Below are 22,507 nucleotides of genomic sequence, written 5' to 3'. Positions count from 1 at the left end.
CACTTAGCCATAGGAGTTTGACGGTGGGACTAGTATATAGCCCCTAGTACCTCCACGCTCGTCCGAATATGGTGCGCGTACGTACATGACCGGGAAACGTCCCTTCGTTAATGCGGAGGAATCCTGAAGATTCCGCTAAGTCATCGAGTGGTTGACCAGTCTCGCGCTTTATCATGACAGTCAATTTTTGGCTTTCTCTACTGAGGTTCTCGTCTGGATGAACCAGGGCACAATCACAGTTGTTCTCCCGGTGCCGCCTTAGCCGATAGAGCGGAACGTAAGGTAGCAAAACACGGGAGCCGGGCAAACCCAACATTTGACCAAAGACATGATTCGGAGCTGATGCATATAAGGCCAAACTCGCGACGCCGAACACTCCCTAAGGTATTCGGTCTTTATAACATATTCCGGGCTGAACAATTAATAATAAACCCCGAGTGTCCAGGTACGTGCAATATTCTGATGTGGCGAAATGCTAATAACGCCAGCATCCTTCTCGGTTGTATTGAGTATCCGAAGGATGTGAACAACAAGAGACAGTAAAAAAGGTTTACGCAGGGTCTTAATCTGAAAAGAAACCTTTGAGTGGGTCCCTGCTGCACGTCTGCGCCTGTGTCTCCCTTGTGCCGTGTCCTGGACGGGTGTAGCATGATTGTCATCTGTAAAAGAGAAGAACTTAGGTGAAAGTTGCCGTGCCAAAAAATTTTGGTTATTCTCGATAAACCATTAAAATTCAAGATAAGTCAAGTTGAGCCGAACTAGCCCTGATTACACGCGGGAAGCCCCTGGTACTGTCTATGAGGGTTTAACCATCAAACCAATCTCAGGTATATCTAGTGATGCGCCGGACTCATCTAACCGTGTCCGCGGTCTTGGCGACCTGTCATTTATTCTGGTTGGTGAGGCCGTCTAGTGCTCGGCTGTTAAAGCCACCGCACGTTCTTCCGCGCGTAGAGAACGCTCAATATTTCCACTAACTGTGATGGTGCCACGTGGACCAGGCATCTTAAGCTTAAGAGAAGCGTAATGTGGTACCGCATTAAAACGAGCGAAAGTTGTTCTTCCGAGTAGTGCTTGATAGCCGCTTCGGAATGGAGTAATGTCAAAGTCTAACTTCTCACTTCGGTAGTTGTCGGATGAACCGAATACAACCTCTAATATTGGAGAGCCCGTGGAGCAGGCCTCTGGGCCTGGTATTACTCCCTTGAAGGTAGTATTATTGTGGCTGATTTTTGTCGGGTCTATCCCCATTTTGCAGACTGTGTCCTGATATATCAGATTTATACCACTGTCGCCGTCCATAAGGACTCATGTGAGATTGTATCCGTTTATTATTGGGTCTAACACTAAGGCAGCCAATCCTTCATGCCGGATGCTTGTCGGGTGATCCCTGCGATTAAAAGTGATCGGGTAGGCCAACCAGGGATTGAACTTAGGGTTGACGGGCTCTAAGGCGTGTATGTCTCGGAGTGCATGTTTGCTTCTCCTCTTCGTCACGTGGATCATGTTTACTGTTTTAACCTCTGGTGGGAATTTTTTCTGTCCTCCAGTGCTTTGCTGGCGTGGTTCGTCCTCGTCTTCGCTTGGTGTCTCCCTCCCCTTGTGTTCGGCGTTTAGCTTACCGGCCTGCTTGAAGACCCAGCATTCTCTATGAGTGTGATTTGTAGGTTTATCGGGGGTGCCATGAATCTAACATAGTTTGTCTAGAATCTTGTTTAGGCTGGACGGTCCATCTCTGCTACCTTTGAAAGGCTTTTTTCGCTGACCTGGTCGAGAGCCCCTGAATCCAGCGTTTACCGCCGTATTATCTGGGCTATCTTCTTTATTTCGACGGTTGCTTTTATTGCATCATGGTTTTCCATTGCCATCCCTGACTTCGTATGTGCTTGGGTCGCTGGTGCTACTGCGGGCTAACCAGCTATTTTCGCTCGTTCAAAAGCGGGTCATGAGGCTTTTCAGGGCTGCCATTGTTCTCGGTTTTTCTTGGTCGAGGTGTCTGGCGAGCCATTCGTCTTGGACGCTATGCTTGAAAGCTGCTAAGGCTTCGGCGTCCGGGCAGTCGACGATTTGGTTCTTCTTAGTGAGAAACCTGTTCCAAAGCTTTCGGGCTGACTCTCCGGGCTGTTGAATTATATGACTTAAATCTTCTGCATCCGGAGGTCGGACATAGGTCCCTTGAAAATTAGCCCAAAAAGCATCCTCGAGCTCCTCCCAACTTCCAATTGAGTTTTCAGGGAGGCTTTTCAGCCAGTGTCGAGCTGGTCCTGTAAGCTTGAGGGGCAAGTACTTGATGGCGTGGAGATCGTCTCCGCGAGCCATATGGATATGGAGGATAAAGTCCTCAATCCAGACACCAGGGTCTGTGGTCCCGTCGTACGCCTCTATGTTCACTGGTTTGAATCCTTCTGGAAATTCATGGTCCAGTACCTCATCGGTGAAACATAGGGGGTGTGCGGCACCCCTGTATTTGGATGTATCATGGCGTTCGAATGGTTGTAGTATTCGGTTTTGATTTTGTGCCAGAGCCCGCTTCCTAGATCCATAGATGGATCTGGTCATACTGGATTTTTGGCGCAAGTCCTCACGTAGATCGTGTGTTGACTTATGTGCGGCCTTGTTAGCCGCTCTATCACGGCCACAAGGTGGTTGATCCGGCCGGTTGGCCGTTTTATTTTTCGGTTGTGTGGGCTCTACGGCCTCATCGTCGAATTCAGGTAATAGCTTGCGCTTTGGATAGCTCTTTGTGTGGTAACTTCCACCATACTTTTCTTCGTTGTCGAGCACTTTGTTCCACCTGCTGTTGAGCGTATTTCGTGCGGCCTTAAGCCTTTGCTTCTGCTTCTTCAGACTCCTCGCTATTGCAATAAGCCTTCTGCGGAGGTTCTCTTGTTCCAAGTGCCTTTTCAGGAGGATGTGTGCATCTTCATCTGGACTGTTTTCCTCCCCAGAGGGGGTTGATGAGGTTTATCCTCGGAGTCGCCATGTTTGGACATCGGATACGTACTATGTTCATCGTTTGCAGTTTCATCATGCTCTGCTGCTAGGTCAATGTGGTCGTCGTTTCCTTTGGAGTCGACTGGAGTGTTATTTTCTCTTGCGCTGTTATCGATGTTTTTACCGAGGCGGGATTTTGAGCGGTGCCTATGCCGACGCTTTGCTTGCTTCTCGAGGGAGCTATTCTTTGCCGAATCCTGCCGTTCTTTGTCATTGTTTTCTTTGGGTGTATCCACCATGTATATGTCATGTGGTGAAGTGGCTGTCCAGCGCCCTGTGGGCACTGGTTCCTATTCCTCTCCTGCATCGTCGTCCATGCCGTCGATGTCTTCGAAGTCGAAGTCGAGCATGTCGGTTAAATCATCGACAGAGGCTACTAAGTGGGTGGTGGGTGGGCAGCGAATTTCTTCATCGTCTGCATCCCATTCTAGCCGGACATAGTTCGGCCAAGGATCTCCTGACAAGGAGAGAGACTTTAATGAATTTAGCATGTCGCTGAAAGGTGAGTGCTGAAAGATATCCACGGAGGTGAACTCCATGATCGGCGCCCAATCGGATTCGATAGGCACATACGCAGGCGGCTCGGAGTCCGTGGCCGGAGACGAATCCAGTAGTTCGACAACATGGCTCTCGTAAGGGGTGAAGTCAGTATCCGGCTCTATCGCCACTGAGAGTGCGGCCTCCATGGCGGGGTCTATCCACCCATCCTCGGATGGCGCAATTTGCTCCGGATTGAAGGCCGGAGTAGTTGTAGGTGTGATCTACCGAACACTGTTCGATGGCAGAGCTAAATCATGCTCGTCGTGATCGTGCGGCGCACCTGACATGGGCTCGAATCCGTCGAAGATCAAGTCTCCGCGGATGTCGGCAGTGTAGTTTAAGTTTCCGAACCTTACCTGATGGCCAGGGGCGTAGCTCTCGATCTGCTCCAAATAGCCAAGCGAGTTGGCCCGCAGTGCGAAGCCGCCGAATACAAAGATCTGTCCGGGGAGGAAAACCTCACCCTGGACCGCATCATTACCGATGATCAAAGGAGCCATCAAGCCTTACGGTGATGGCACAGTGGAACTCTCAATGAAAGCACCAACGTTAGTGTCAAAACCGGCGGATCTCGGGTAGGGGGCCCCGAACTGTGCGTCTAAGGCGGATGGTAACAGGAGGCGAGGGACACGATGTTTACCCAGGTTCGGGCCCTCTCGATGGAGGTAATACCCTACTTCCTGCTTGATTGATCTTGATGATATGAGTATTACAAGAGTTGATCTACCACGAGATCGTAGAGGCTAAACCCTGAAGCTAGCCTATGGTATGATTGTTCTTGTCCTACGGACTAAACCCTACGGTTTATATAGACACCGGAGGGGGCTAGAGTTACACAGAGTCGGTTACAAGGAAGGAGATCTACATATCCTTATTTCCAAGCTTGCCTTCCACGCCAAGGAGAGTCCCATCCGGACACGGGATGAAGTCTTCAATCTTGTATCTTCATAGTCCAACAGTCCGGCCAAAGGATATAGTTCGGCTGTCCGGAGACCCCCTAATCCAGGACTCCCTCAACGTGCTTTTCGTCACGGGCGACCATGATGATGCCTCCGCTCCCTGGCATCTTGACGACATTGTAGCCATGGTGAGTCGCGACCATGAACTTCACTAGGACTGGGTACCCAAGGATGGTGTTGTACAGAAGGCGAATGTGGGCGACATCAAAGTCGATGAGCTCGGTGCGGTAGTTGTCGCGCTTGCCGAAGGTGACAGGGAGGCCAATCTGCCCTATCGGGGTAGTGGAGCCATCGTTCACCCCCGAGAAGGGCTTGGTAGGCTGAAGTTGTTCGTACGGCACCTGGAGCCTGTCAAACGTCTCGACAGAGAGAACATTGAGCCCCATGCTGCCATCAATGAGTGTCTTGGTGACGAGGACATTGCTGATGGTAGGCGAGTAGAGCATCGGGAGGGCGCCCTCAGTGGCCGCGCACTCGAGATGATCAGTAGAATCGATGGTGATTGCGTACTTGGACCACCTGAGCAGACATGTCGCCTCGAGCTTTGGGAGGGACGCGTTCACCTCGCGGGCGAACTACTTGAAGATGCGATGGGAGGCAGGGGCCTGAGCACCGCCTAAGATGGAAGTGATGGCATGAGGCTCTTGGAAGCCCACAGCTCCATCATCTTGGTGATGGTCTCTGTTCCTTCTTGGTGGAGGTGGGAACGGAGGAAGGCTAGCGTTTCCCTGAGACGGTCCTCATGAGGCTGATCCCTCCAGGGGCCCTCGTGAGGCTGGCCCTACCAGCGGTCCTCACGAGGCTGATCGCGCCAGTCCTGGCGGGGGTCTTGGTTGTCCCAGCGTCCCCCACCTCGGCCTCCTCCACGGCCATAGCCTCGGTCATTGCGCTCGGGGCGACGACCGAGGCGCCCTCACGGATGGCCCTGAGCTCTTCGCAATCACTGGTGTTGTGGTTGTGCATGTTGTGGAAGATGCAGAATGGGCGGCCACCCTTGGATGACTCCGGGTGGTCGCAACCGCGCTTCATCTCGGGTTCGGCCGCGAGCACGGCTGGACCCTTGCACTTCATGTCCTTGTCCTTGCCCTTCTTGTCTTCTGGATCGACCTCCGGAAGCTCTAGAAGGGAGAGGCGACCTTCCTAGGCCCTTGAGCACCTGGTTGCCATGTTGAACATCTCCAGAGCCGAGCACAGTTCCTCATGTATGGCGAGCTCTTCCTTCATCTTGACATCTCGGATGCCATCAGTGAACGCTGAGATGATGGCTTCATCCGACACCTTGGGAATATTGAGGCGAACATTGATGAAACACTGGGTGTATTTGTGCAAGGTCGCTCCTGGATGCTGCTTGATGCGTGGCAGGTCACCCGCGGTAGGAGCGCGGTCGCGAGTGCCCTGGAAGTTGGCGATGAAACGCTTGCGCATCTCATCTTAAGAGGAGATCGATCCCGCGGGGAGGTTCAGGAGCCACGAGCGCATGCCATCCTTGAGGGCCATGGGAAACCAGTTCGCCATGACCTTCTCATCGCCGTTGGACACCTCGATGCTCAGTTCATAGAGCTGCAGGAACTCAGCAGGGTCGGGGGCGCCGTCGTAGCGTGGAGGCAAGTCTAGCTTGAACTTCCCAGGCCAAACGACGTGGCGAAGCTCCGGGGTGAATGCATGGCATCCTGCCGCACTCAGTGGAGCCTGCCGTGGAGGTTGGACCTGATCTTGGCGCTTGCGCACCACCACCTTGGGTGGCACGCAGTATTGATGTGGCGGTGCTGGGAGCGCACGGCTTCTCCTTGCGGCCGCTGCACCACCTGGCAACTTTCCTCGTCGCTCGCCGGCGCCCTGCGCGGCGGGTCGCGCCAAGGAGCCTCGCGCCTTGGCTAGAGGACGGCATCTTGCCTAGGAGGTGGAGGAGGCGCACCGTGGGCCATGTCACCTGCAAAAGGTGGCGGGGGAGGCAGCAAGCGGGATGGCGCAGGGGCGTCTCCCGCGGCGCTGATGAGCTCAGCGATTCGGTCTAGCCAGTCCTCGTAGAGGTCGTCAGTTGGGCGATAGCTAACGCAAGAGCTCGCGTGCCATGAGCAACGCAGCTTGCGCGTTTGCCGGCCCACGACAAGCATGAGAAGATGAAGCTGCCGCCAGAGTCAGCAACGGAGTGGCGGTGCGTCCATCGCGCCGCATAGAAGGTTGCAATGACGAAGCCTGCTGCTCAGGCCACAAGGCCGGTGGCGGCATTGGCCGCAGTCGATGGAGAACGACGGGGAGCGCCGTCGCCTGCAGGCGCTGTCTAGGCGATGCGGGAGGCGAGGGCGGCCCGGCGCTTAGCACGAACTCGACGAGCATCAGCCATGGGAACGGCGAAACGGTAGTGAATCGGCCTGAGGAAGAGAGGCTCCGACGCTCCCCTACCTGGCGCACCAAATGTCGGAATCGGGGCTCTGCATACCCAAGATAGATTCGAACTCCGGGGTGCGTGCAAAGAACTCAACCTCCCCAGCCTGCCAACTCATCGATCTCATGGCCTAGCTCAATGAACTGAGGAAGAATGGGACAAGGCAGTTTACCCAGGTTCGGGCCACCTTGCGGTGTAATACCCTACTCCTGCTTTGTGGTGGATTAGCCTCGAGGTGGGCTGAGGATGAACTAGTACAGTGGAAGAACAACCTCAGGAGGTGTGTTTGTGTGAGCTGGTGAGGGTGTGGATGGTCTCTCCCCTTCTCCTGGTGGTGGCTAGGCTATATTTATAGTGGCCTTGTGTAGGATCGAAAGTATGTCTAGAGGGGGGTGATTAGACTACTTCACCAAATAAAAATCTAGCCTTTTCCCAATTTTAAGTCTTGGCAGATTTTAGCAACTAGTCACAAGTCAAGCAATCAACCTACACATGCAAATCTAAGAGTATAGCAGTGGAATGTAAATCATTGCATATGAAAGTAAAGGGGAGGAGTTTGGAGGGATCAAACGCAATGTAGACACGGAGATTTTTGGCATGGTTCTGATAGGTGATGCTATCGTACATCCACGTTTATGGAGACTTCAACCCACGAAGGGTAATGGTTGCGCGAGTCCATGGAGGGTTCCACCCACGAAAGGTCCACGAATAAGCAACCTTGTCTATCCCACCATGGCCATCGCCCACGAAGGACTTGCCTCACTTGGGTAGATGTCCACGAAGTAGGCAATCTCCTTGCCCTTAAAAACTCCTTGGTTCAACCCCACAATCTTGAAAGAGGCTCCCAAGTGACACCTACCCAATCTAGGAGACACCACTCTCCAAAAGGTAATAGATGGTGTCTTGATGATGAACTCCTTGCTCTTGTGCTTCAAACGATAGTCTCCCCAACACTCAACTCTCTCTCACACAGATTTGGATTTGATGGAAAGATGATTTGAGTGGAAAGCAACTTTGGGAAGGCTAGAGATCAAGATTCTTGTGGTTGGATTGGAATATCTTGGTCTCAACATATGAGTAGGTGGTTCTCTCTCAGAAAATGAATTGTGGAAGTGTAGGCACATTTTGATGGCTCTCTCCACCAATGGAGGATGGGTCGAGGGGTATATATAGCCTCCACACAAAATCTAGCCGTTACACACAATTTACTAAACTCGGTGGGACCGAATAATTAAACCCAGTCAGACCGATTTAATTCAAAATGTGAACATTAGGATTTTCGATGGGACCGACATGTCAACTCGGTGGGACCAATTTCATTAGGGTTAGGGCATAATGTAATCTCGGTTAAACCCATCACATGAACTCAGTGAGACCCATTTTTGTAATAGGAAAACAGAGAGTTGGTCCGGCAAACTCGGTGGGACCGATCGCTCATTTCGGTGAGACCGAAACGTTACAAAAACAAAACTGAGAGTTTGCATTGCGAACTCAGTGGGACCGATCGCTCATCTCGGTTAGACCGAAACATTACAAAGGGAAACAGAGAGTTTGCAATCCCATCTCGGTGAGACCGAGATCCCTATCGATGAGACCGAACTGATTATGGTTTCTCGCTATGGCTATGTCAAATGAACTCGGTAGCGCCGGATAGATCAAATTGGTGGGGCCGAGTTTGACTTTTGGTTTGGGACATATGTGGATATGAGAAAGTGGTTGAGAGCTTTTGGAGCATATCACTAAGCATTTTGAGCAAGCAAGCCCTTAAGCAACACCTCATCCCCTTTTAATAGTATTGGCTTTTCCTATGTACTCAATGTGATCTTGGATCACTAAAATGAAAATGTAGAGTCTTGAGCTTGAGCCAATATGTGTCCTTAGCATTTTGAGGGGTCCACTTCTCTAGTCCATGCCATGCCAATCATTGAACTTTCTGAAATGATCATCTTGAAAGAGTATTAGTTTAATGGGTTGTATGTTGTTAAGAATTACCAAAACCACACTACTGCAGGATGCTGCTAACGCGACACAACAATCAGAGACCCTTAAACGAAAATGTGTGCGATGCAATAATCCCAAACGGTGGTGTAAAAACCGTCAAAAGGTGCAAAACATTTGCAATGGAGGATGCATCAAACACGATTCAGATTTTAGTTGCGTGTGCGATGGAGGGCACACGGTTCAGTTCAATTAATTGTTTGCGATGAGGAGGAACAAAGGAAACGGGCAGCCAGATGAAGGTGTGTGCGATATACAGCATACGGTTCACTCGGATGAACTGTTTGTGATTAGGCAACACAAAAGAAACGGTCAGCCAGATCAAGGTGTGTGTGATATATGGCATGCAGTTCACTCGGATGAACTGTTTGCGTTGAGACAAGAGAACAAAAACGGTTTAATATATCAAGGTGTGTGTGATACGTGGCAAACAGGTCTATAATCAGAAATGTGTGTGAAGACCGATAATAACACAGACGATTGCTTCTAATAAGGCGTATGTGATATGCTCCGTCTACACAACATCTATTGGCCATTGGGGGCGGGCGGTCATCCGGATACGCCATAAGGATGTGAAGAGGCATCCTATATCAGCAAGGACTAGTTGTCCACCAGTAGCTCATGTAAGAGAACTCTCAAGTTAAGTGTGCTCAGGCTGGAGCATCCATTAGATGGGTGACTGGATGGGAAGTTGTTTTGATGTTAAATTAACTGATCGGATGGGTCATATATGTCAAATTAAATGACTGGTATGGCCCATCCCATGAGTTAATTTAACCTCATGGTCCTTGTTTTTATTCTTTTATTTTTAACACAAGTTAAAGAAGGTCTACCGCACTACTTTATGACAATGTGTGATACATGGCATATAGTTGATCCATCTGACCTCTTTGTGATGGGATAAGCCGTGTGTGTTCTGGGCAAACACTTGCTAGTATTCAACCATTTGTGATTGATGAATTCATCACTGACCGGTTCCCTAGTGTGGTCCGTGTTCATCTGATAATCATCTACTTCTTGTGCTAGCTCAGTGTTCCTTCTATGCTAAGTTTCCATTAATTGATGGTGTTTTATGAACACGCCACCGTTTCCCGCCATTTCCTCACTTGTTTCCCGCCACCCAGCGATATTGCGCATAAACCTAGGCGGCACGCGACACACGGAGGCGACAAGCACAACCTATAGCACATCCACCTTTTCCAAGCATGCCAACCCACCAAAGCACCGCCTCTGCCATCAACCTCGACGACGAGGAAAACGAGCAGGTGCCACGGCCCGTCGAGGCCGAGGCGCCCCCCGGCAACGTGATGGATGACGCCGTGATGCGTGTCATCGCCAAGGTTGAGCAAACCTTTGGTGCATGGCGCTTGAGCGCCACGGATCAAGATAGACATGTCAGTGCCGACAGGCTATAGCTTGCCGCACAACATGATCGATGGCGCGCCGCAGAGCAAGCTAGGCGCGTCCGTGCCGATAGGCTGCGGCTCGCTGCACGGAGAGACCATTGGAGCTCCGCAGAGCGAGAGGCGCGGCACGCCACACAGCAAGAGGGGATCCACCGGTGCTTGCCTGCTGTCGACACGGTGTCGTAGCTGGGTACAAGTCCCGTCAGTACCCCCATTCCTCGCCAGGAGTGGGCAGAGGCCCTCAGCGCCGTACTTGCACCAGAGGCCGACCGCGCCGTACTTGCACCGGACGCCCGCCGCGCCATTCGCATGGGTGGTGTCGTTTGCTTGTCCGCAGCCCGCTAGATGCCAACGCGCTAGTCCATAGGCTCGACCGCCCCCTTGGCCCAGGTGTCCACCTGGGCGCAGTAGAGGAACATGGCTGTCGCATCCTCAAGCTAGTGATCTGCAATGAAATAGCCAACTTGGAGCTCGAGATCGTGCTCCAGATGTATCGCGAGCGTGTCGCCCGCTTGGACGAACGCCTGTACGAGTTCAGGCAGAGCCAAGAGCTACGGTAGGCAAGGGCTGCTGGTCATGGTCTCATGGACGTGTTTTATTTTGTTGAGTCATTTCGACGTGGATAGCTATGTATTCACAGCAATCATAGTATTGCTATGTTTATTCCTCTGTTTTAATGTGTGTACTCTATTTTCCGTTCTTATATGTTATGTTTCAATGTGTGTGTATACACTTTCCGTTCTGTATATGTGGATGATAACAGCTAGATTCAAATTAGTATACAAAAACAGATAGAAAATGGAATTCATAATATATATATATATATATATATATATTGTTCATTAGTTCATCATAGAATATATATATATAATATCATCACATATATGTGATGATACTTAACTACTATGTACAATGCATAAAATTGAAAACGAACAATACTAAAGCTAATAATCCCTCCTGGGGCCAGTATTCCCGCAGCCCCTCACCGGCAGCTCCCTGGTGCGCGGCGTCTTCCTAGTGCGGAGGTAGTACTTCGCCTCCTCCATCTCGCAACACTTGACGTACCGATCTGCCTCTTGCTGGCAGACGCGCACAAACGATCTTTCCATTTCGTTGGGTGCCCACCGGAGCTCCTCGTTGGTGGCACGCTGGAGCTTATCGGCCCACCTCCACGCAGCGATGAGGCGCCCAGCGCCTATGACCTTCCTCGTGAAGTACCCGTCTTCGTACACCTCCTCAGCACGATGACGTGCCCACCCCCAAAGCTCCGCTGCCTCCTTTTTCCAGGCGGCATCACGGGCTTCACAGGCCGCCTGGTACTTGGCTTCCTCCTCCGCCATCTCCTTCTTGAACGCCACTTGCCTGGCTTTCTCAGCCGGCGGCAACGACTTCCACAGACAAAGATTGTACTGGCCCCAACAACAATACAAAGTTGGGGGGTCCGGCGCAACCTCATCCGGCAGTGCATAGGGGTCCTCGTCACTGCTATTTGAGTGAGCGTCCTCGGGGGGCGGCGACTCCTTGTCGGCGCGTGGGCAGACCGGCGGTGCCATGGCAGAGATTTGAGAGAGAGAGAGGGCGAGCGAGGGGAGGATGTAGATGAGAATGCAGGTGGGACGACGTGAGCAAGGTAGTATTTATTGGCGGTCGGAATCTAGATCGATGGGGACAGTACACACGTCGGTCACCGGAATTTACGAGTAATGTAGTTTGAATTAAACACGATTCCCGCAGCAAAATCCGTGTGTGAACATAATAGCCAAAATCTGTGTGTGGACATAATAGCTGACGGTTTCCAATGCAGAACCGTCCCTGATTAATGATCCCCGCCACTCACCTACCAAACCTCGAGCCGCGAGATAGAGTGCCAACCATGTGGGGGCGGTTGTCTTGCCACATCTTTACATTTTCTTTTTTGAACACCAGATATTTACATCGTCCGATGATTTTTTTAACTCGCACACAAGTAAACAAAAATATGATTTTCCAACCGTTATGGTTAGGCGTTGCATGTAGATGTAGTTCAAATTTGAATTGCGGTCATTAAATGGCTAAAAAAATCACTTAAATGTCTTTAAAAGGTCAAATGACCCCTGAAATTTTCCAAATTTTCACATGACAGTTGTATTAGTGCATGTTAAACGTAGAAAAAAATTGAAGGCTGTAAGAGGAAGCTATCTCCCGTTCGTCATCAAACATGCATTGTTCCCTCTCGGAAACACGAGCCTTCTAGTGAGTTGCTCAGGTTTGTGAAGGGTGTGTGTCCAAACTTACGTCAAACAGACCAATTTTTTACCACATCATCTTGGTGGCATGGCATTACATCAAGCAAGGTTTCATGTGTTTCTGAATTTTTTTAATTTTTTGGATTTAAAATGTCATGTCACATGTGTCCATGTCGTGAGACAAATATGTTTGAAAATTCCTTCTAATTTACTGCACATGGAATTAACTCGCACACAAGTACACATATATGTTTTTTCAAATCATTTTTGTTAGGTGTTGCATGTAGATGTAGTTCAAATTTGAATTACAGTCATTAAATGGCTAGAAAATCACTTAAATATCTTTAAAAGGTCAAATGACCCCTAGAATTTTCCAAAATTTCACATTACAGTTGTGGTAGTGCACGTTAGACATAGAAAAAAATTGAAGGCCGTAAGAGGAAGCTATCTCCCGTTCGTCGTCAAACATGCATTGTTCCATCTCGAAACCATGAGCCTTCTAGTGAGTTGCTCCCATTTGTGAGGGATGTGTGTCCAAACTTTCATCAAACATGCCAATTTTTTTACCACATCATCTTGATGGCATGACATTACAACAAGTAAGGTTTCATGTGTTTCTAATATTTTTTTAATGTTTTGGAATTAAAATGTCGTGTCACTCCATGCATACATATGCATGTGTCCATGTCGTGATACAAATATGTTTGAAAATTCCTTCTAATTTACTGCACATGGAATTAACTCGCACACAAGTACACAAATATGATTTTTCAAACCATTTTGGTTAGGCATTGCATGTAGATGTCATTCAAATTTGTATTATGGTCATTAAATGGCTAGAAAATCACTTAAATGTCTTTAAAAGGTCACCTAGACCCTAGAATTTTCTAAAATTTCACATTATGGTTGTAGTAGTGCACGTTAGACGTAGAAAAAAATTCAAGGCCGTAAGACGAAGCTATCTCCCGTTCGTCATCAAACATGAATTGTTCCCTCTCGGAACCACGAGCCTTCTAGTGAGTTGCTCTGGTTTGTGAGGGGTGTGTGTCCAAACTTTCGTCAAAGCTGCCAAAAATTTTACCACATCATCTTGGTGGCATGACATTACATCAACCAAGGTTTCATGTGTTTCTGATTTTTTTTAAATTTTTTGGAATTAAAATGCCATGTCACTCCATGCTTAATTGTGTCATAGCCGTTAGACCAATATGTTTAAAAATTCCTTCTAATTTACTGCACATGGAATTAAATCACACATAAGTACAAAAAATATGAGTTTTCAAACCGTTATGGTTAGCTGTTGCATGTACATGTAGTTCAAATTTTAATTATGGTCATTAAATGGCTAGAAAATCACTTAAATGTCTTAAAAGGTCAAATGACGCTGAAATTTTCCAAAATTTGACATGACAGTTGTATTAGTACTATAGAATTTCTCGTACATTTGAAACACCATCAGTTGCCACTTTACTCCAAATTTGTCTTTCATAGCTAATAAAAAATAACTACAACATCACACACAGTTGTTTTCTAGGAACTGTTTGCGATGAAAATATATGGGTCTATTTAAGTCTCCCTCCTTAAGCTTCGCCGGCTCGTCTTCTCTAGTGCCGGCAACCCCCAAATCCACGAATCCTGATCCCCTTTCCCGCACCCCCTTCTTGCAAAGATGATGCTGTGGAAATGCTTCGTGAAGGCCCGTACGACGGACACGTCCTCCCCGACCGCCGCCGCCTACGCCGAGAGTGCCGCCGCCTACGCCGAGAGTGCCGCCGCATCCGCATTGAGCGCGGACGCTTCCGCCGAGGGGGCGTCTGCGGCAGCCGACAGGGAACAGCTGCTGTTGCGATATTGGCTGCAAACGCCGAGAGCGCTCGAGCTGCCATCCGTGCCACCGATGTCGCCCTGGCCCGGGTCGAGGTCATCCACGCCAAGATCGAGAACGCACACGCCAAGATATATCAGGCCACCTTGGACTCTAGCATGCAACCCATGTCCAAAAAGGTGGCGGTGGCCATGGAACACCTTCTTACTCATGAGGTCGCCAAGCAGGAGCTGGAGATGCAGGAGGCAGCGGAGATCGAGGAGCGCCGGGAGGAGGAGTTGCACGTGGCTGAGGTCGAGGTAGAGAAGAGTCTGTCTATCGAGGAATTGGCATGGAGTACCAACGCGAGCTCTGGCGCAGCCACTACTATGAGTACTACAACCTTGAGGGCGGCACCGAGGACGAGGATGAGGATGAGGACACGGTCGACTTCAGCAGGGGGGCGTGGAGTCCACCAACGGCGGCATGTCGCCAGGACAAGTCATCGACGTCTCATCTCACACCAACGATGCATAGTCCGGCGCAGCGACGGATTTGTTAAAATTATGCGTACTTAGGCTTTGTTTTTAATGCTAGTCTTTTGTTAGATCAATGTTTAGGTCAATTAGCTCTATTTAATTACTTAAATTGCTCGATTTAGTTAGTGTGGTTTGTCTGTTGTACGCTCTTTTGTGTGCCCAAATTAGCAAGCGATGTTAAATTATGCAATGACGTACCCAGGGAAATTTCCACCAAAATATGAATTATCAAACTCATCCCATGCGTGTAAAGCAAAAGAATCATTTGTGATGCACACAATCGTTCAAAGTGAATGGTCCGGCAGGACCGCGCGCAAAGTTTCCCTCCACATTTCCAAAATTTTGGCCTACCGCCAAAATATCTACCCCCTCCCCCCTTCCCCACCCCTTTTCTCCCCGACCACAAGTCACATTTCCCCTGTTTCCTCCTTCCTTCCTTCCTTCCTAAGCTATAGCCGCTTCCTCGCTCTCGCCATCTCGCATCCTACCGTCGGGGTCGCCATGGTCTTCTTCAAAGACCTCTCCAGCGGTTCCTCCTCCAGCGACGACTCCTTCACCACCCGGGTATGCCTCTTTTTTCTTTCTCGGGCTATGACTTGGAATGAAGGATTTTTACCCGGCAGTCGATTTGAGTCATTTCTTCCTCTTGTAGCTCCCTAGGACCATCAGTGGCAACGAATGGAGCGGGGTGGCTGAAGATCTATCTACTTGTTGTCACCATCAATCTCCATGCATGAAGCTAGTTGCGTTTGAATCTATGGACAGTTGGAGGAAGTTTTTGGCATGTGCAGAGAAGGTTAGACTCTCTTTCGTTGTTACAAATCATTTGTTAGATGTGATTCAAACACTGTCACAGTCCCAACCCATTCATACCACACCTTCAACCAAACGCATCCTAAGACAGTGTCATGGTTTGTACCTAGTATCTTAAATTGTTGCCATCTCATCAGCGGTGCCATTAGAAAATTATTTGGCACCGCTTCAGTAGTTTGTGCAGCCAACTTTGGTCCACACATTCGAGCAGCCAAGCAGTAAAATATTAAATCTTTATGGCACAAAGGAACTAGGCATCGGAGCAACTACGTGCTCCGGAGTACGGGTCCCTGAATTTTTTCTGCTGCATCGGCTCGCCACTGTAGGGCACCGGTGTGAGATGTAGCAACAGTTTTCTTTACCCCAATTTTGGCATACATAGTGGACGGCCTTAGTGCTATTTGTTCTATGTTACTAAATGTGTGCATGTACACACCTGTTAGTATCAATTTGATGTCATCCATACATTGTCGATATGTTGTTGCAGTTATATTCGCCTTCCTCATAAAATGTTCAATTTGTTATTTATTGTACATGAGTAAGAACTTGTAGCATTGTTGTGGTTAATTATAGCTTATGATGTTCCAGAATTTGGTTGTTGTCTCAGTAGCAATTAATACATTTACACATTGATCTTTTTGAGAAGATATGTCATAATCAACATGTTTCTTCATTTTTTTAAATAAGCATTGGTGATTTTCTATGTTGTTATAAACCCATTTCCCCTACAATTGTTACTGATCTAGTTTTAAATATTATAGGATGAATGGAATTGTTCTTACTTGGAGTGGGTTGATCAAGAGTGGACACAGTCTTTGAAGATGTGCCTAGCGAAGCTCTGGAGCATGTATGAGGAAGAGAACAGACATAGGCTTAGAGAAACTATTGTCAACGCTGAAGAATATTTGAAGATGTGGGTTGTTCTTACTTGGAGTGGGTTGATCAAGAGTGGCCACAGTCTTTGAAGATGTGCCTAGCGAAGCTCTGGAGCATGTATGAGGAAGAGAACAGACATAGGCTTAGAGAAACTGTTGTCAACGCTAAAGAATATTTGAAGATGTGGGATAAAAAGTTGAAGGTGGAGAATGAGCTCAGATTTTTTTTTAAACCAGGCTTTGCTAAGATGGTGTTGGTGAAGGAGAAGGCACTTTCCCAGTTGGCCCATGCAAAATAGGTTCTTACTGAACTAAAAGTAGAGGTGGATAAGACGAGCCTGGATGATCTCGATTAGGGAAATGGATATATTGTTTTTATGAAGTTGAACTAGCTATATGTTGTACTGTGTTGTTTTCATGTAGTTATCTTACTTTGATGTTATAATATACTTATGTGCCTGATATGAAATTGGCAAACAGTTGTTTGATATGAAATGTGAATTTGCATAATACTGGAATTATTATTTGTAAACTAATAAACTTGCTAAATGTGTCATGGACCTTTGCAAACGGTTCTAGCAGTAAAAGTGCTTGCGATGGGTAGCCCAATGCCACATAGTTTTCTTCATCAAATCGTGTGTGATGTAGTTGATAAAAGCAATCAGTTAACCAAGGCAGACCATGTGTGATAGTTACACCTTTCACACACGAGCCTACACATAAAACTGTGTGGGATGTACATATGAACGAAAACGTTTTCCCTGGATTGACTGTGTGGGATGTACATAAGAACAAAAACGTATTCCTTGGATTGACTGTGTGTGATATACATACCTACGGAAATGTTTTTCTGGGATTCACCGTGTGGGATGTACATACCTACGAAAATGTTTTTCTGGGATTCACCGTGTGGGATGTACATACCTATGGAAATCATTGGGTTTCGACGCCTCGCCCGATCGCACACGGCCCCAGCCTGTGTCCCAGGTAGGCCTATCCTCGACGATTTCTAGGTCGTGTGGGAAGGACCCCCTATCGCCCACACTCACTTGGCGGCGGTTCCAAATGCTGTCACAGAAAGGGGATAAAAACGTTTGTATAGAATTGACTCATACCAATGCCACCCAGGGATTAGTTGCACTTTCAATCTCCCACTTTTTGGTAATTGATGACAACATATAGATCAAAGCTTCGACAAAAGATAATAAGAGTGAAATATATTGTCACTTTGAGAAGTATGTGATAAGCAAGAGCTCCCCCTAAATTTGTGCATTATTTAAAATTTTCTTTTGAATGCAAATGCACAATCGATTAGGACCATGGGTTACTCTTCCATGTCACATACATCTTGGTGGAGCGCTCAAAATGATAGTAAATGAAGTATGCACTCATCACCAAGGCAAAGTGAATGATCATACATGAGAGATAAATAATGTCATCATTCAAGCACAAGCATTAAAGTGATATGATCAAACACATGACCATACAAGTATCTCACACACATAAGCACAGAGTATCATCCAAGCAAGCACACAAATAAGTATAAAACAAGTAGCAAATAAGGCAGAAAGAAGCAAATCTCTCTCTCGAAGCCTATGATCTATACACTTTCTCCCCCTTTGGGAACAAGTAACCAAAAAGCTTGAAAATGCATAGTGATATGTGTATCTCTAGGCTTGATCTTCGGGAGTAGGCATGGAGAGGACTCTGAGGACGAATGCATCTGTTGAAGTTGTTGGAGCTGGTGGAGTGGCTACTAGAGGGGCTACCAAAGTTGTGGCTGCAGGTGCTGACGTAGTAGCTCTTGTGTCTGTCACAGGCACTGCTACAGATCTTTGTGCCCTTGGCACTCTCTGAAAAGCATCTATGGTAGCTTTCCCTTTCCTCTCTTCAGCTTCTTGCTGGAGTTTCTCAATAGCTGTCTGCATCTTTGTCGCCTTCAAGTCAAGATCATAGAACTTTGTCTCAATGATCCTCTCCAAGCTCTCTTGATTCCGAGTCAGGGTGGCTAATCCTTTCTCAATTCTCAGAGTGGCTTGAATAAGATATCCGAGTTGATCTTGCTTTGACTTGAGGAAGACTTGTGAAGCCTCTTCAGCACTTGGCATCTTTGCTGCCTTCTTAGCTTTTGCTTTCTCCCTCTTCACTTGGGCCTCTACTAACGTGGGATCTTCAGCATTCATGACAACTGTGTTGTCCTCAAAGTCAGGCCTCAAGGGAAGTTGTTCCTTATCCAACAAGTATGTGCATGTGCCCATCTTGGAGTTGATGAGCATCTGGATGTGTGGAGCATACCCACATGATCACTTCTGGTCTGCAGTTGTCCTCTTGATTGTCTCAACAATCGAACTTTTGAACTTTGGGGCACATCAAACAACTGAAGCAAATTGATGGAGTGGCCTCTGATCATCATGTGATATCTGACATGGGCAACAAGGTGTGCCTCAATTTGGTGTTGATAGTGGCCAGTCCAGATAGCAGATAATACATAAAGCCTAGCTTGTGATTCTCCAAGGCTTTGTTAGGAATCTCCTTGTACATGTTGGCCATGGAGTTTGATCTTTCTTCCTCTTGGCATAGACATCTATGTCATGCTCAAGCTCTGCAGGGGCATTTATCAGCTTGGCCTACTCAGTAACTGTTGATTGGTACCTTGTACCTTCAGACATCCATACAATCCTTCCATCAGGATAGAAATTAGATGTAGAGTAGAATTGCATGATGAGCTCATCATTCCACTTGGTCAGTTTCTGACCCACCAAAGCATCTACTCCATTGAGTATGAAGCTCTCATGCACTCTTGGGAAGTGGTCTTCATTGTTGTCGATGTATTTCCAGTCTACCCACTTCATGTCACACAGTATGGGCTTCTTATCTGAAAGAATTGTCTCATAGAAGTCCTGCTGCTCCTTGGTGTGAAACCTATAGTCCACAGCAGTCCTTCTCCTCACAGCATATGGATCTGATTCTCTCCACAATCCGAGTCCTGCATCTTTTCTGATTTTTATGTTCTCAGCCACTAGATGATTGTCGTCATGGTCAGGGATCTTTGGCTTGAGCTTCCTAAGCACTTGGGCTTCAGCATCTTCTTCTTCTTCAACTTCAGGCACTGGGGCCTTGTTCTTCTCAGCAGCTGGTATATTTCTTGTGCTCCTCTTTGGTGTAGTCTTGGGGGCTGGAGCAGAAGCTTTGGGGGTAGTCTTGGGCTTTGAAGGAGCAGCCCCACACTTGATGGCATCCCCCATCAGCTTTTGAGCTTTAGGTGCTGGTGCAGCATCCTCTTCTTCCTCTTCCTCCTCATCAGACTGAATCAACATTGAGGGCTTGCCTATGACTCTGGCCTAGTTTTCTTGGCCCTATCCTTCCTCTTCTTGCCATCACTAGTAGCCTCTTCAACAGTTGATTTGGAAGTTTCAAGAGTTGAGGCCCTGGCTTTTGAAGTGGGCACTCTCTTGGCAGGATCCTTCTTATGCATACCAGGCTTTGTTGATGCAACAGTGCCAAATTCCTTCTTGACAACCTTCTTTTTGGATCTGACCTCCTCTTCAGCAGCAATGTAATCTTCATCCTCTGAGTCGGAATTTCTCTTTATCCTCTGCCTAGTAGCAGCCTTAGGCAGGTTGCTAGCAGTACTTCTGCTACCATCATCATAACTGTCAGAGGGACTAGTGCCCTCACTCAGATTTACCTGCTCCTCAGACTTGTTCTGGCTATCACTTTGATCAGACATGGTTGACACTGCAAACTGAAACCAGACCCTGTGAATAGTTATATATGAGATAGAGTGGATGACCATCACAAAGTGTAGAGGTTTTGCAAAACAAATGAGTCAAAAACTTAGTTTTAGTTTTCCACAGAAAGCATTTCGGAGCTACCGATTTGTTAAACTCGGTGACACCGAAGCAACTTTGGAGTCTAAACTAGTGGAATCGGTCAGACCGAGACAGAGTTCGGTGACTCTGAGATTGCTAGGGTTTCACTGAGAGTTGAACTCGGTCACACCGATTTGCAATTTTTGGTCAAACCGAAATTTACAATTGCAATGGCCTAAGCCAAATCGGTGAGACCGATTTCCACAACTCGGTCGGACCGAGATGAGTTCGGCGGAAACCTAACCCTAAATTTTTGAATCAAAACTAATATAAAGGAAGTTTTTTCTAGATAGGATGGTCTCATACGTGGTAAGAAACATGGCATTTACTTTGTGCTAAGAATCAGAGGAAAGAATTGCACAAAGATTTGAACTCATACCCTAACTCGGCAATGAGCTTGCTACGACGGCAACGGCGGTGAATATTTCCCTTGACAGCGATGGAGACCGGCAGCGGGAGGTCGCTGGCGAAAAGAGGACGATCCGGAGACCTGAGTCAGCAGAGTAGGACACGCGCGGGCGAAGAGGTTTTGGAGAAATTTCCAAAATTTGACCCATCGATATATATATCCTGACCCTGTTGGTGTGACCGAGTGCAACAACTCGGTGGCACCGAGATGCATAATCGCAAGCGGTTACTGCAACTCAGTGTGACCAAATGGTTCTAATCGGTTGCACCGAAATTGAAAACCTAGATCAACTCAGTGAACTCGGTATGACCGAAAAGGATGAATCGGTCAGACCGAAATGCACAGAGAGATTTTGGAAGTTTAAGTCTATGACGAATCGGTAACTCTGAGTGCTCCTCACCCAGAGGGTTCGAATCTTACTTGATCAAACTTTGTGATGTAGCATGAATAGAGTTTGATACGAGAAAAGCATAGATAGCTAGAGGAGGTTCTTAGGCATTCTTGTCCATCCATTTGGCAAAAGAAGAAGAGCCAAACAATCAAAGCAACAAATGGATGTCTTCGAATGAGAAAATATGCAATCAACATGCTCACACAATAAAATGGCAAATGAAATATGTGGCAAAGCATGCACAAACAATCTAGCATCTATCAAGCAATTTGGCAGTGACTAGGTCATCTATATATGAGTATATTGACTCAGGAGTCAAATGAGGACATTTGATTGTAGGTCATACTCATCGTTTAAGCGCAAGTGGGGTTACCACTTTTACATAAAGCATTGTTGTGCTCACACCATTAGAATTTCTTTAGCTCAACTCTTAGATTAAAGCTCCCCCTAGATGTGATATCCCCCCTAAGAGGGATGAACTAACCTTGGGTTTTGTCGGTTATGACTTCATGAGATGTTGAAGATGTGGATGCTCAAAGTTGATGTAGATCATTTGGAGCAATCCATTGGAGTGAGTTACACTTTCAATACATGGGTTAGTCCCACAAGGAACAAGCAAGGATATCCATAGAAATAGAGTGAAGTACACACAAGATGATGTCCATGAAAACATTAGGTTACCTTGTCCCTTGTCTTAACAACAAGAGGGTTTGTCACTCCTTGAACTAGTGCAAGATATGGAAGTTGTTTGCACTTGTTCTTGCCAAAATGATATGAGTGAAGTATGTTGGCGGAGTCACCCTCAAGAACTCTCTAGTTCTTCTTCTTCGAAATCCACATCAACTTGATGGGAATCCTTGGAGTTGTAGTCGTACTTGATGAAGTAGAACTTGATGTAGTCTTGGGAACCCACTTGACCAAGGCCTTGGGAGCTTCTTCAAATGCATCAATTTCATCATAAAGCTTGTCCTTGCCTTTTTGCTTGTGGTCTTGTGGTGGAAGATCATCTTGAGCTTGTGTTCCCTTGAAAGAAGTAGGATCATACTTCTCTTGTTGAGGAACAAACTTCTTCTTGGGGTATTGATCTTCTTCCCACTCAACTCCATTGGCATTGAACTTTCGTTCAAAACCAACACCTTCATTCTTCCGGTGCCTTCCTTGCTTGCGTACAATTTACTCAAATTGTTTACTTCCGGCGAGGCTCTTGTAAACACCTTTCTCTATAATTCCCTTCAATAAGCTATTTTCTTGCTCAAGTGTAACTTGGCTAAGAGAATCATTAGTGGAATCAAGAGA

The sequence above is a fragment of the Triticum dicoccoides genome, chromosome 5A (assembly GCF_002162155.2).
Source record: "Triticum dicoccoides isolate Atlit2015 ecotype Zavitan chromosome 5A, WEW_v2.0, whole genome shotgun sequence".
In the NCBI taxonomy this organism is placed as follows: Eukaryota; Viridiplantae; Streptophyta; class Magnoliopsida; order Poales; family Poaceae; genus Triticum; species Triticum dicoccoides.
This window is presented reverse-complemented; position numbering follows the sequence as displayed.